The 15,888-nt window shown below is 50.3% G+C and overlaps 1 long non-coding RNA gene across 1 annotated transcript in view; it reads right to left on the reverse strand.

Moving 5' to 3' along the window:
- Positions 1-4,690: 4,690 nt before the first annotated feature.
- The window catches only part of LOC133282519 (uncharacterized), a 368,140-nt gene continuing 356,942 nt past the window's right edge, over positions 4,691-15,888 (reverse strand). Inside the window, exon 3 of the long non-coding RNA XR_009747652.1 lies at positions 4,691-4,723. This is a non-coding gene — a long non-coding RNA (uncharacterized LOC133282519). The remainder of the gene's footprint in view (positions 4,724-15,888) is intronic.

Raw genomic sequence — 15,888 nt, forward strand, 5'->3', positions numbered from 1 at the left:
TTGCATGATAGAGCCCTATTATTGCGTCACAGAGCTCCATTATTGCGTCATAGAACCCCCAATAATTGCCTCATAGAGCCCCATTATTGCACTATAGAGCACCATTATAACCTCGTAGAGCCCCATTATTGTCTCATAGAGCCCTACTATTGTCTCATAGAGCCCCATTATTGCCTCACAGAGCCCCGTTATTGTTCCATAGAGCCCCTTAATAGCCTCATAGACCCCATTAATGCCTCATAGAGCCCCATTATATCCTCATAAAGCCCCATTATTGCCTGATATAGCCCCATTATTGCCTCATAGACCCCCATTATTCCCTCATAGAGCCCCATTGCTCCCTCATAGAGCCTCATTGTAACCCCATAGAGCCCCATTATAGCGTCATAGACCGCATTATAGCCATCATAGAGCTCCGGTTTTGCATCATAGAGCCTTATTATTACCTCGTACAGCCTCATTATTGGGTTATAGAGCCCCATTATTGCTTCATAGAGTTCCATTATTGCATCAAAGAGCCCCATTATTGCCTCGTAAACCCTATTATAGCCTCATAGACCCCATTATAGCCTCATAGAGCCCCATTATTGCCTCACAGGGCCCCATTATTGCCCCATAGAGCCCAATTATTGCATCACAGAGCCCTATTATTGCCTCATAGATCCCCATTATTGCGTCATAGAGCTCCGTTATTGTGTCATAGAACCCCCATTATTGCTTCTTAGAGCCCCATTATAACCTCATAGATCTCATGATTGCATCACAGAGCCCCATTATTGCCTCATAGAGCCCTATTATCTCCTCAGAGAGCCCCTTTATAACCACGTAGGCCAAAAACAACCCAAAACACCCCAAAACCAGCCCAAACCCACCTTGTCTTGCTTCTGCTATGGGATACAGGGTCAGAGGCCCAAATTAAACCCCAAACCAACCCAAAACACCCCAAAAAACGCCAAAAACCACCTTGTCCTGCTTCTGCTATGAGATACAGGGTCAGAGCCCCAAAACAGACCCATAACCACCTTATCCTGCTTCGCCTGTGGGATACAGGGTCAGAGCCTCAAAATAGCCCCAAAACTGGCCAAAACCAGGTGAAAACCAGGCCTAAAACCCCCAAGTAAACCCCAAAACCGGCCAAAACCACCCCAAAATCTCGTCCTGCTTCTTCTGTGGGATATAGGGTCAGAGCCCCAGAACGGGCCAAAACCAGGCCAAAAACATTCCAAAACCCCCAAAACAGGCCCAAAACACCTCAAAACCACAATGTCCTGCTTCTCCTATGGGATACAGGGTCAGGGCCCCAAAACAGACCCAAAACCGGCCAAACACAACCCCCAAAACACCTGAAAAAACAGCCCAAAACCGCCTCCTCCTGCTTCTGCTATTGGATAGAAGGTCAGAGCCCCAGAACAGCCCCAAAACACCCAAAAAACAGGACAAAACCAGCCCAGAATCACCTTGTCCTGCTTTTCCTGTGGGATACAGGGTCAGAGCCCCAAAACAGACCCAAAACAGGCCAAAAACACACCCCAAATCACACAAAAACACCCCTAAAACGGCCCAAACCTACCCCAAAACCACCTTCTCCTGCTTCTGCTATATGATACAGGGTCAGAGCCCCAAAACAGCCCCAAAACATGCCAAAAACAGTCAAAAACCCCCAAAACAGCCCCAAAACACCCCAAGCCACGTTGTCCTGCTTCTGCTATGGCATACAGGGTCAGAGCCGCAAAACAAATCCAAAACAGCTCCAAAACAGACCAAAAACAGGTGAAAAACAGGCCAAAACACCCAAAGCAAACCGGAAACTGACCAAAACCACCCCAAAAAACCTCGTACTGCTTTTCCTATGGGACACATTTCAGAGCCCCAAAACAGACGAAAAACAGGCCAGAAACAACCCAAAACCCAGCCCAAAACCACCTTGCCCTGCTTCTCCTATGGGATACAAGGTCAGAGCCGCAAAACAGATCCAAAACAGCCCCAAAACAGAACAAAACCAGGCGAAAAACAGGCCAAAACACCCAAAGCAAACCGGAAACTGACCAAAACCACCCCAAAGTAACCTTGTCATGCTTCTCCTATGGGACACAGGTCAGAGCCCCAAAACAGACCAAAAACAGAACAAAACAACCCCAAAACCACCTTGTCCTGCTTCTCCTATGGGATACAGGATCAGAGCCCCCAAACACCCCAAAACCAGCCCCAAAACATCCCAAAAGCAGCCCAAAACCACCTTGTCCTGCTTCTCCTGTGGGATACAGCGTCAGAGCCCCAAAACAGACCCAACACAGTACAAAAACACCCCAAAACACACCCAAACCACCCCAAAACCACCTTGCCCTGCTTCTCCTATGGGATACAGGGTCAGACTCTGAGAACAGAACCAAAACAGGCCAAAACCAGGCCAAAACCAAATAAAACACGCACAAAACAGTCCCAAAACAACACAAACCCAGCCCAAAACCACCTTGTCCAGCTTCTCCTTTGGGATACAGGGTCAGAGCCTAAAAAAAGACGCAAAACAGGCCAAAAGCAACACAGAACACCCCAAAACCCACCCCAAAAAAAACCTTGTTCTGCTTCTCCTATAGGATACATGGTCAGAGACCCAAAACAGACCAAAAACAGCCCCAAAACAGGCCAAAAACAGGTGAAAACCAGCCCAAAACACTCAAAGCAAAGCCCAAAACAGGCCAAAACCACCCCAAAATCACCTTGTCCTGCTTCTCCTGTGGGATACAGGGTCAGAGCCCCAAAACAGACCCAAAAGAGGCCAAAAACATCCCAGAACACCCCAAAACCCACCCCAAAAATAACCTTGTCCTGCTTCTCCTATGAGATACAGGGTCAGAGCCCCAAAGCACCTTCAAAACAGGAGAAAACCCACCCCAAAACCACCTTGTCCTGCTTCTCCTGTGGGATACAGTGTCAGAGCCCCCAAACAGACCCAAAACTGGCCAAAAACAACCTAAAACACCCCCAAAACAGCCCCAAACCATCTTGTCCTGCTTCTCCTAAGGGACAGGGGGTCAGAGCCCCAAAAGAGCCTTAAAACAGCCGAAAACCACCCCAAAACCCCGAAAACTACCCCCAAACCACCTTGTCCTGCTTCTCCTATGGGTGGCACCCAGTGAGCACCCAAAACAGCCCCAAATCACCCCAACCCCCCCCCAAAATGGAACCTCCTGGAGGTCGCTGTGGAGCTGCTTTAGCCTGGCCTCGAGCTGCGACAACTTCTGGGGTAGGTCCAAGGCTGGGAGGGAGCTGGGGGGGGAGGGGCTATGGGAGGGGGGGAATGGGGTGTCCGCATATTGGGGGGGGATCCCAGACCCACATGTGGGGGTCCCAGCTCCACATACAAGGGGGACAGGGGGGATCTCCATATGGGGGGGTCCCTGTACCTGATGGGGGGGGGGGGGCAGCGGCCTCTCCAGGGGTGGGGGCTCAGCACTGGCTCCTTGAGGGAGAGCAGGGACACGGCCCTTTGCACTGGGGGGGTGGCACGTCAGCACCCCAAAACCAGCCCAAACCAGCCTAAAATACCCCAAAACCAGACCAAAACAACCGTAATACACCAAAACCAGTCCAAAACAACCAAAGTACCCAAAAAACAGCCCAAACCAGCCCAAAATACCCCCAAAGCCAGCCCCAAATCCCCCAAACCACCCCAAAACAGCCAAAATACCCCCAAACCAGCCCAAAATACCACAAAACCAGCTCAAAACACCCAAAAATACCCCCAAAATAGCCCAAGACAGCCAAAATACCCCAAAGCCAGCCCAAAACACCCCCAAATACCCCAAAACCAGCCCAAAACAGCGCAAAACACTCCGAAGCACCCCTACAACACCCCGAAACACCTCCAAACCAGCCCAAAATACCTGCAAAACACCCCAAAACACCCCAAAACACCCCAAAACATCTCAAAGCACCCACAAAGCAAACATCCCAAACCCAACCCAAAACCACCCCAAAACACCCCCGAAACAGCTCAAAATACCCCCAAAACAGCCCAACCCCGCTCCACAACAGGTTCACACCCCCAAAACACCCTGAAACACCCCCAAACTCCTTCAAAACACCATGAATCACCCAAAAACACCCCTAAAAGAACCCAAACCACCCAAAGCAGCCCAAAGCACCCTGAAAACCAGGCCAAAACAGCCCCTAAACTGATGAAAGAACCTGTTTGTAATAGATCTGGGTTTGGACCCTATGAGGGTTTCAATGACTCTGTGCTGCTCTTGACAATGGGGTTTCAGCATTACAGATGGGAAACTGATAGGAGATGGGATCTACATGCATGCTGTGAGGCTCCGGGGGGGGGGAATTGTAAACTGTAAATCAAAACCACGGTTAATTGCAAGCTGTAGATTGGGAGCTCTCTGTTGAGAGCAAGATGGAGCTGGTTCTTCAAGGCAATGCAGTGCAGTCCCTCTCCAGAATCCTTGTAACCCCCTTCAGGCACTGGAAGCTGCTCGGAGGTCTCTTCTCCAGCCCCAGTGTTCTCAGCCTGGCTCTCAGCAGCTTCCTTCAAGGGGCTTCCATCACCTGCAGCAGCTCTCCTGATGTAGCACCCTCCATGGCCACAACAGACCCATGGGGCCTGATGCCCACCCCACAGCTCTGCCACTCCCCCGGCCCCACAGCTTCCACGTCCTCGCATGAGGGTACTGCTTCACCTCAATCCCAGGCATCTCCATCACTCCCAACATTCCCACTGCCCCCAAGAGCCCTGAGACCCTCAAAGCATCCCATAACCCATCTGGTAATCAGAAACCCACCCCGCCCGAGCCGTCTCCATCCATCCCAGTGGCGCTAAGCCACCCCAAAACTACATGGTATCCCAAACCCCAACCAACCCCAGGCATCTCCATCCCTTCCAATCCCCTAAATGGTACCCCTAAACCATTCCAAAATCCACTTTGTACCCCAAATCCAAACAACACAAGGCATCTCCAACCTAGATGGGAAACTAATAGCAGATGAGACTTATGGAATCAACATGTATCCATTCATCCATTCATCCATCATCCATCACCCATCCATCCATCCATCCATCCATCCATCCATCCATCATTCATCTTCCATCATTCATCATCCTTTCATTCATCCATCATCCATCCATCCATCACCCATCTTCCATTCATCATCCATCCTTCCATCATCAATCATCCATCCATCACCAGTCTATCATCCATCCATCCATTCATCCATCCATCCATCCATCCATCCATCCATCCATCCATCCATCCATCCATTCATCCATCATTTGTCTTCCATCCATACATTCATCCATCCATCCATCATACATTCATCCATTCATCCGTCCATCCATCCATCCATCCATCCATCCATCCATCCATCCATCCATCCATTCATCTTCAATCATCGATCCATCAACAATTCAGCATCCATCCATCATCCATCTTCCATCCATCATCCATCCATCCATCCATCATCCATCATCTATCCATCCATCCATCATCCATCCATGCATCTTCCATCCCTCTATCCATCCATCCATCCATCCATCCATCCATCCATCCATCCCTGGTCCACCCCTGGTCCATGGCTCCCCCTGCTCCCCCTACAGAAGACTCCCCCGGGTGATTTCCCCCATGAGCCATCCCATCGCACAGAGGAAAGAATCCTTTAATGTGAGACTATGTTGGGAAAGGGACCTTGCATGCAGGTAAGAGTCATTCCCATTGGACGTGCAGGGGTATGGGAACAAGGCACTGGAATGTGTTGCCCATCAAGGTTGTGAATGCTCCATCCCTGTCAGTGTTGAAGGCCAGGTTGGATGGAGCCTTGGGTGACACGGTTTAGTGTGAGGTGTCCCTGCCCATGGCAGGGGGTTGGAACTGAGTGAGGGCCCCATCTTCTCTGCAGCTTCTGATAGTGGCTGACAGCGGGCCACCAAGTGCCCCGTGCTTATGGGGCTGCTCTGCTCCCCTAGCACCATGGATGCAGGTGGCTTCCTGCATGCAAGCCCATGGCTGCCCTCCCATCAGATGAAGCCTGCGAGCGAGCGCTGCAGGTACGTGCTGAGGCAAAGGGGCAGCCCCGTCGGTCAGCCCCCAAGGAGCTGAGCCTAACTCTGCTGCATCCCCATCCCTGCATGCTGCAGCTGCTCCCCCATTAACAGTGTCCATCAAAGAATGGGGCTTCCCATGGCAAAGGGGCTGGAGGCTCCTCCGCTGCCAAGGTCCACCTGGAAATGCACAAGAGCGAGCTCTGGGGCTGCTTGCAGGGATGGATCCATCAAAGCACAGGAAATGCAGGAAGATGCTCAACCTCTCCTGCTCACATTCCCGCTTCAGGGCAACGCAGCTCCCAACGCTGCCTTGCTGTGACATCACCCATCACGTATGACGTCACAAAGCACCGGCGCTTACGTAACGCAGCCGGGTGGGTCTGGGTCAGGAGGGAAGAGCTCTGCGAGCGGTTGGGTGTCATGTCCATTTGATGTCATTTGGTGCCGTACGGTGCCGTACTGTTGTGTACCATACCGTGCCCTACCGTGCTGCGCCATTCCATACCCTGCCCTAACGTTTCGTGCCGTGCCGTACCATTCCGTGCCGTACCGTACCATGTAATTTCATTTCATTTCATTTCATTTCATTTCATGTCCATTTGATGTCATTTTGTGCCATACAGTGCCGTTCTGTACCGTACTGTGCCGTACCGTGCTGCGCCATACCGTACCATGCCCTACCGTTTTGTATCGTGTCGTGCCGTTCCGTACTGTACCGTACCATATAATTTAATTATATGTAATTTCCTTTCCTTTCCATTTGATGTCATTTTGTGCCTCACGGTGCCGTACCGTTGCGTACCGTACTGTGCTGTTCAGTGCCGCGCGATACCGTACCCTGCCCTACTGTTTTGTACCGTGCCGTACCGTTCCGTGCCGTACCATACCATGTTATTTCATTTCATTTCATTTCATTTCATTTCATTTCCATTTCATGTCATTTTGTGCCATACGGTGCCGTACCGTTGCGTACTGTACTGTGCCGTACCGTGCCGTGCCATACCGTACCATGCCCTACCGTTTCGTACCATGTCGTACCGTTCCGTACTGTACCGTACCATATAATTTAATTATATGTAATTTCCTTTCCTTTCCTTTCCATTTGATGTCATTTTGTGCCGTACGGTGCAGTACTGTTGCGTAGTGTACTGTGCCGTTTCGTGCCGCGCGATACAGTACCATGCCCTATTGTTTCGTACTGTGCCGTAACGTTCCGTGCCGTACCGTACCATGTCATTTCATTTCATTTCATTTCATTTCATGCCGTACCGTTGCGTACTGTACTGTGCCGTACCGTGCCGTGCGATACTGTCCCATGCCCTACCGTTTCATACCATGCGGTACCGTTCCATACCGTACCGTACCATACCATATAATTTAATTATATGTAATTTCATTTCATTTCATTTCATTTCATGTCCATTTGATGTCATTTTGTGCCGTATGGTGCCATAACGTTGCGTGCGATACCGTACCATGTAATTTCATTTCATTTCATTTCATTTCATTTCATGTCCATTTGATTTCTTTTTGCGCCATACCGTGCCGTACCGTTGCGTACCAGACCATGCTCTACCGTGCCACGCGATACCGTACCATGCCCTACCGTTTCGTACCGTGCCGTGCCGTACTGTACCATGTCCTTTCCTTTCCTTTCATTTCATTTCATTTCATTTCATTTCATTTCATTTTGTGCCGTACCGTTCTGTAGTGTACTGTGCCGTACCGTGCCGCGCGATACCGTAACATGCCCTACCATTTCGTACCATGCCATACCGTTCCGTACAGTACCGTACCATATAATTTAATTATATGTAATTTCATTTCCTTTCCTCTCCTCTCCTTTCATTTCATTTCCTTTCATTTCATTTCCATTTGATGCCATTTTGTGTTGTACGGTGCCGTACCGTTACGTACCGTACCGTGCCCTACTGTGCCGCACCATTCCGTACCCTGCCCTACCGTTTCATACCTTGCCGTACCGTTCCGTGCCGTACTGTACCATGACATTTCATTTCATTTCATTTCATTTCATTTCATTTCATTTCATTTCATGTCCATTTGATGTCATTTTGTGCCATACAGTGCCGTTCTGTACCGTCCTGTGCCGTTCTGTGCCGCGCCATACCGTACCATGCCCTACAGTTTTGTATCGTGTCGTGCCGTTCCGTACTGTACCGTTCCATATAATTTAATTATACGTAATTTCCTTTCCTTTCCTTTCCTTTCATTTCCATTTGATGTCATTTTGTGCCGTACGGTGCCGTACCGTTGCATACCGTACTGTGCTGTTCAGTGCCACGCGACACCGTACCCTGCCCTACTGTTTTGTACCGTGCCGTACCGTTCCGTGCTGTACCGTACCATGTCATTTCATTTCATTTCATTTCATTTCATTTCATTTCATGTCCATTTGATGTCATTTTGTGCCATACAGTGCCGTTCTGTACCGTACTGTGCCGTACCGTGCTGCGCCATACCGTACCATGCCCTACCGTTTTGTATCGTGCTACATGGTGCTATACGGTGCCGAACCGTTCCGTGCCGTACTGTACCATGTAATTTCATTTCATTTCATGTCCATTTGATTTCTTTTTGTGCCATACCGTGCCGTACCGTTGTGTACCAGACCATGCTCTACCGTGCCGCGCGATACCGTACCATGCCCTACCGTTTCGTGCCGTACCGTACCATGTAATTTCCTTTCATTTCATTTCCTTTCATTTCCTTTCATTTCATTTCATTGTCCATTTGATGTCATTTTTTGCCGTACCGTTCCGTAGTGTACTGTGCCGTACCGTGCCGCGCGATACTGTACCATGCCCTACCATTTCGTACCATGCCATACCGTTCCGTACGGTACTGTACCATATAATTTAATTATATGTAATTTCATTTCCTTTCCTCTCATTTCATTTCATTTCCATTTGATGCCATTTTGTGTTGTACGGTGCCGTACCGTTACGTACCGTACCGTGCCCTACTGTGCCGCACCATTCCATACCCTGCCCTACCGTTTCATACCTTGCCGTACCGTTCTGTGCCGTACTGTACCATGACATTTCATTTCATTTCATTTCATTTCCATTTGTTGTCATTTTGTGCCATACAGTGCCATAACGTACCGTACTGTACTGTGCCGTACCGTGCCGTGCCATACCGCACCATGCCCTACCGTTTTGTACCGTGACGTACCGTTCCGTACCGTACCGTACCATATAATTTAATTATATAAAATTTCATTTGATTTCATTTCATTTCATTTCATGTCCATTTGATGTCATTTTGTGCCGTACGGTGCAGTGCCGTTGCATAGTGTACTGTGCCGTTCCGTGCCGCGCGATACCGTACCATGCCCTACTGTTTCGTACTGTGCTATACCATTCCGTGCCGTACCGTACCATGTCATTTCATTTCATTTCATTTCATGCCGTACCGTTGCGTACTGTACTGTGCCGTACCGTGCCGCGCGATACCGTACCATGCCCTACCGTTTCATACCATGCTGTACCGTTCCGTGCCGTACCATACCATAAAATTTAATTATATGTAATTTCATTTCATTTCATTTCATGTCCATTTGATGTCATTTTGTGCCGTACGGTGCCGTACTGTTCCGTGCCATACCGTACCATTTCATTTCATTTCTTTTTGTGCCATACCGTGCCGTACCATTGCGTACCAGACCATGCTCTACCGTGCCGCGTGATACCGTACCATGCCCTACCGTTTCGTACCGTGCCGTGCCGTTCCGTGCCGTGCCGTACCGTACCATTTCATTTCATTTCATTTCATTTCATTTCATTTCATTTCATTTCATTTCATGTCCATTTGATGTCATTTTGTGCGTACAGTGCCGTACCGTTGCATGCTGTACCGTGCCCTACCATGCCGCGCCTTACCGTACCATGCCCTACCGCTTCATATGGTGCTGTACCGTTCCGTGACGTACCATACCATGTCATTTCATTTCATTTCATTTCATTTCATTTCATTTCATTTCCTGTCCTTTTGATTTCTTTTTGTGCCATACCATGCCATACCGTTGCGTACCAGACCATGTTCTACCGTGCCGCGCGATACCGTACCATGCCCTACCGTTTCATACTGTGCCGTGCCGTTCCGTGCTGTGCCGTACCATACCATGTAATTTCATTTCATTTCATTTCATTTCATTTCATTTCATGTCCATTTGATGTCATTTTGTGCCGTACCGTGCCGCGCGATACTGTACCATGCCCTGCCATTTCGTACCATGCCATACCGTTCCGTATGGTACCGTACCATATAATTTAATTATATGTAATTTCATTTCATTTCATTTCATTTCATGCCATTTTGTGTTGTGCGGTGCCGTACCGTTACGTACCGCACCGTGCCCTACTGTGCCGCACCATTCCGTACCCTGCCCTACCGTTTCATACCGTGCCGTACCGTTCCGTGCCGTACTGTACCATGACATTTCATTTCATTTCATTTCATTTCATTTCATTTCATGTCCATTTGATGTCATTTTGTGCCATACAGTGCCATTCTGTACCGTACTGTGCCGTACCGTGCTGCACTATACCGTACCATGCCCTACCATTTCGTACCGTGCCGTACCGTTCCGTGCCGTACCGTTCTGTACCGTACCGTACCATATAATTTAATTATATGTAATTTCCTTTCCTTTCATTTCATTTAATTTCATTTCATGTCCATTTGATGTCATTTTGTGCCCTATGGTGCCGTACCGTTGCGTACTGTGTCGTACCGTGCCGCGCTATACTTTACCATGCCCTACCGTTTCGTACCGTGTCGTACCGTTCCGTACTGTACCGTACCATATAATTTAATTATATGTAATTTCCTTTCCTTTCATTTCATTTCATTTTGTGCCGTACCGTGCTGTACTGTTGCGTACAGTACCATGCCCTACCGTTTCGTACCGTGCCGTACCATTTCATTTCATTTCATTTCATTTCATTTCATGTCCAGTTGATGTCCAGTTGATGTCCAGTTGATGTCATTTTGTGCCATACAGTGCCATTCTGTACCGTACTGTTCCGTACTGTGCCGCGCCATACCGTACCATGCCCTACCGTTTCGTACCGTGTCGTACCATGTTGTACCGTTCCTTACCATATAATTTAATTATATGTCATTTCATTTCATTTCATTTCATTTCATTTCATTTCATGTCCATTTGATTTCATTTTGTTTAATTTTATTTCATCCTCCTCATCTCATTGCATATCTCGTATCATATCACGTTACATATTATGTTTTGTCGTGTTATACCATGTTACATCATGTTACGGCGTCATATCAGATCATATAATTTCATTGCATTTCATTTCCATTTCATTGCATTTGTTTTCATTTCTCCTCCTTCTCATTTTCTTTCCCCCTGTCCTCTCCGAAAATATTGTATCATGTAATGCCATATCAAACTATATATCATATATATCATGTCATAATCTATCATATAATAACCATCCTATCATTTTATTTCATTTCATTTACCTTTCATGTCGTATCATTTTACGTTATATCATAATTTACTTTAATTTACTTTGATTTAATTTCCATTTCCATTTCCTTTCCATTCACATCATGTCTTCTCACACTGTATCAAATCATGTTATGTTATAGCATCATATCAGTTCGCGTCATTTCTTCCTTCTCATTTCATCTCATCTCTAAACTCGTCTCATCCTTCATCCTCCCATTTCATCTCATTCATCTCCTCTCTTCTCCTCTGAAAATATATCATTTCATATCATATTATATTGTATGATATAGTTTCATTTCATTTCATCCTTCTCCTCTCCTCTCCTCTCATCTGATCTCATCACATCACATCGAATTGCATCACATCTCAACTTCTCTCACCTCATTGAATCTCACATCTTTTAATTTTATTTTATTTCATTTCATGTTCATCTGATGTAATCTCATTGAATTTCATTTCATCCTCCTCATCCCTTCCTTTCTCTTCTCTTCTCTTCTCTTCTCTTCTCTTCTCTTCTCTTCTCTTCTCTTCTCTTCTCTTCTCTTCTCTTCTCTTCTCTTCTCTTCTCTTCTCTTCTCTTCTCTTCTCTTCTCTTCTCTTCTCTTCTCCTCTCCTCTCCTCTCCTCTCCTCTCCTCTCCTCTCCAGACCCACATGTGGGGGTCCCAGCCCCACATACAAGGGGGACATGGGGGCCAGGGAAGGCCAGGGAAGGCAAGGCCAGGCCAGGCCAGGCAAGGCCAGGCCAGGCAAGGCAAGGAAAGGAAAGGCTAGGCAAGGCAAGGCCTGTCCAGGACAGGAAATGCAAGGCCTGGTAAGGCCAGGTAAGCCAAGGCCAGGCCAGGCCATGAAGGCAGGGCCAGGCAAGGCAAGGCAAGGCAAGGCAAGGCAAGGCAAGGCAAGGCAAAGCAAGGTAAGGCTAGGCTAGGGAAGGGAAGGGAAGGGAAGGGAAGGGAAGGGAAGGGAAGGGAAGGGAAGGGAAGGGAAGGGAAGGGAAGGGAAGGGAAGGGAAGGGAAGGGAAGGGAAGGGAAGGGAAGGGAAGGGAAGGGAAGGGAAGGGAAGGGAAGGGAAGGGAAGGGAAGGACAGGCCAAACAATCAAGGCAAGACAAGGCGAAGCAAGGCAATGCAAGGCAAGGCAAGGGCAGGCCAGGCCAGGCAGGTCAAGGCAAGGCAAGGATTGACAAGGCAAGACTACACAAGGCAAGGCAAGGCAAGTTTAGGCAAGTCCAGGACCAGCAAGGGTAGGCTTGGAAAGTCCAGGAAAGTCCAGGCCAGGCCAGTTCAGGTCATACAAAACCAGGGCAGGCCAGGCAAATCCCGGCAAGGCAAAGTAATACAAGGCAAGGCAAGGCAAGACCAGGCCAGGTGAGGCATGGCCAGGCAAGGAAAGGCAAGCCATGGAAGGCCAGGCAAGGCAAGGAAAGGTAAGCCAAGGCCAGGCCAGGCCATGTAGGCAGGGCCAGGGCAGGCCAGGCCAGGCCAGGCCAGGCCACGCAAGGCCAGGCAAGGTAAGGCTAGGCAAGGCAAGGCAAACTTAGGCCAGGCCAGGCCAGGCAATGCAATGCCAAGTAATATAAGGCCAGGACAGGCAAGGGAAGGCTTGGTAAGGCCAGGCCAGGCAAGGCCAGGCAAGGCCATTAAAGACAAGGCAAAGCAAGGCAAAGCAAGGCCAAGCAAGGCCAGGCCATGCCAGGCCAGGCTAGGCCAGAGAAGGAAAGCAAAGGCAGGGGAAGTCAGTGCAAGTCAAGGCAAGGCGTGGCTAGGCAAGGCAAGGCCAGGCCAAGCCATGCAAGGCAAATCCAGACCAGGACAAGCAAAGCAAGACAATGCAAGGCAAGGCCAGGCCAGGCAAAGCCAGTGACAGCCTGGCAAGGCCAGGCCAGCTCAGGCCAATAAAGGCAAGGCAAGAAAAGGTAAGGCAAATGAAGGCCAGGCCAGGCCAGGCAAGTCAAGGCCAGGCCAGGCCAGGACAATCAAGGCAAGGCAAGGCAAGGCAAGGCAAGTCCAGGCCAGGCAAGGTCAGGCCAGGCAAGGCAAGCCAAGGCCAGGTAAGACAAGGCAAGGCAATGCAAGGGAAGGCTAGGCAAGGCAAAGTAAGACAAGGCAAGGCAAGGCAAGGAAAGGATAGGGTAGGGAATGCCAGGCAAGGCCAGGCCAATCAATGCTAGTCAAGAGCAGGCAATGCAAGGCCAGGCAAGGCAAAGCCAGGCCAGGCCAGGCCAGGCAAGGCAAGTCAGTGCAAGTCAAGGCAAGGGAAGGCAAGGCAACGCAAGGCAAGGAAAGCCAGGCCAGGCCTGGCAAGGCAAGGCAAGTCATGGCAAGGCCAGGCAAGGCAAGACAAGGCAATAAAAGGCAAGACCAAGACAGGCAATGCCAGGCCAGGTAATTCCAGGTAATTCAAGGACAAGGCCAGGTGAGTCCAGGCCAGGCAATCCAATTCCGAGCAATGCAAGGGAGGGGAAGGGAATGCAAGGCCAGGCCATGCCAAGGCATGCCAGGCAATGCAAGGCCAGGTAAGGAAAGGCCAGGCTATGATATGCCAGGAAAAGCCAGGCCAGGCAAGGCTAGACAAGAGCAGGGAAGGCCAGGCCAGACCAGGCAATAAAAGGCCAGGTAAGAAAAGGCCAGGCCAGATGAGACCAGAGAAGGTCAGGAAAGACAAGGCCAGGCCAGGTCAGGCACGGCAGGACAGGCAATCTCAGGGCAGGCCAGGCCAGGGCAGGCAGGGAGATGTAAGGGCAGACCAGGGATTGCCAGGCAAGACAAGGTCAGGCCAGGCCAATCTAGGCAAGGCCTGGCCAGCCAAGGCACAGCAAGGCCAGGCCAGGGCAGGCCAGTCCAGGCAAGGGCTGGCCAGGCAAGGCATGGCAAGGCCAGGCCTAGGCAGGACAGGACAGGACAGGCAATTCAGTGCAATGCAAGTCAAGGGAAGGGAAGGCAAGGCCAGGTCAGGCCAGGCCATGACAGGCAATGCAAGGCCAGGCAAGGCAAGGCCAAACCAGGCCAGGCCTGGCAAGGCCAGGGAAGGCAATGCAAGGCAAGACAAGGTAAGGCAAGTCCATGACATGCAATGGAAGGCCAGGTAACGCAAAGCAAGGCCAGGCTAGGAAAGGCCAGGCCAGGAAAGGCCATGCCAGGCCAGGTCATACAAAACCAGGGCGTGCCAGGCAAGGCCAGCCGAGGCGAAGCAAGGCAAGGCAAGACAGGCGAGTCCCGTCCAGGAGAGGCTAGGCAAGGCAAGGGAAGCCAAGAGCCATGAAGGGAAGGCCAGGCCAGGCCAGGCAAGGAAAGGCAAGGCAAGGTAAGGCTAGGCAAGGCAAGGCTAGTCCAGGTCTAGACAGGCCATGCAAGGCCAGGTAAGGCCAGGTAAGGAAAGGCCAGGCAAGGCCAAGCAGGTCAGGTCCAGGCCAGGCCAGGCCAGGCTAATAAAGGCAATGCAAGGCCAGGAAATCACAGGGAAGGCAAAGCCAGGCCAGGCCAGAAAAGGCCAGGCCACACAAGGCCATGTCAGGCAAGGCCAGGGAAGGCAAGGCCAGGCCATGCCATGCCATGCCAGCCAAGGCAAGGCAAGGCAAGGCAAGGCAAGGCCAGGCCAGGCCACTCCAGGACAGGCAATGCTAGGCCAGGTAAGGCATAGTAAAGCAATGCAAGGCACGGCCAGTCGAGGGCAGGCAACCCAAGGACAGGTTAGGCCAGGTAAGTCAAGGCAAGGAAAGGCCAGGCAAAGCAAGGCAAGACAAGGCAAGGCAAGGGAAGGCAAGGCCAGGCCAGGCCAGGCCAGGCAAGGCAAGGGAAGGTAGGCAAGGGAAGGCAAGGCCAGTGCAGGCAAGGATAGGCCAGGCAATGCCAGGGAATTCAAGGCCAGGCCAGGCCAGGCAAGGCAATTCAAAGCAAAGCAAAGCTAGGTAAGGCAAGACAATGCAAGGCATAGCAAGTCCAGGACAGGCAATGCAAGGCCAGCTAAGGCCAGGCAAGGCCAGGCAAGGCAAGGCAAGTGAAGTTAAAAGAAGGCAAGGCAAGTGAAGTTAAAAGAAGGCAAGGCAAGGCCAGGCCAGGCCTGGAAATGGCAGGCCAGGCCGGGCAAGGCAAGGCAAGGTAAGACAAGGCAAGGCAAGGTAAGGCAAGGCAAGGCAAAGAAAGGCAAGGCAAGGCCAGGCAAGGCAAGGCAAGGCAAGGCCAGGCAAAGGAAGGCAAGGCAAGGCAAGGGCAGTCCAGGACAGGCAATGCAAAGCCAGATAAGGCCTGTTAAGGCAAGAAAAAGCAAGGCAAGGCAAGGCAAGTCCAGGACAGGGAATGCAAGCCAGGTAATGTAAGGCCAGGCAATGTAAGGCCAGGCAACGTAAGGCCA

This window comes from Pezoporus flaviventris, unplaced genomic scaffold, assembly GCF_033815535.1.
Source record: "Pezoporus flaviventris isolate CSIRO_AGI_PZ_B2104156 unplaced genomic scaffold, CSIRO_AGI_Pfla_v1 ptg000127l, whole genome shotgun sequence".
NCBI classification, from domain to species: Eukaryota; Metazoa; Chordata; class Aves; order Psittaciformes; family Psittacidae; genus Pezoporus; species Pezoporus flaviventris.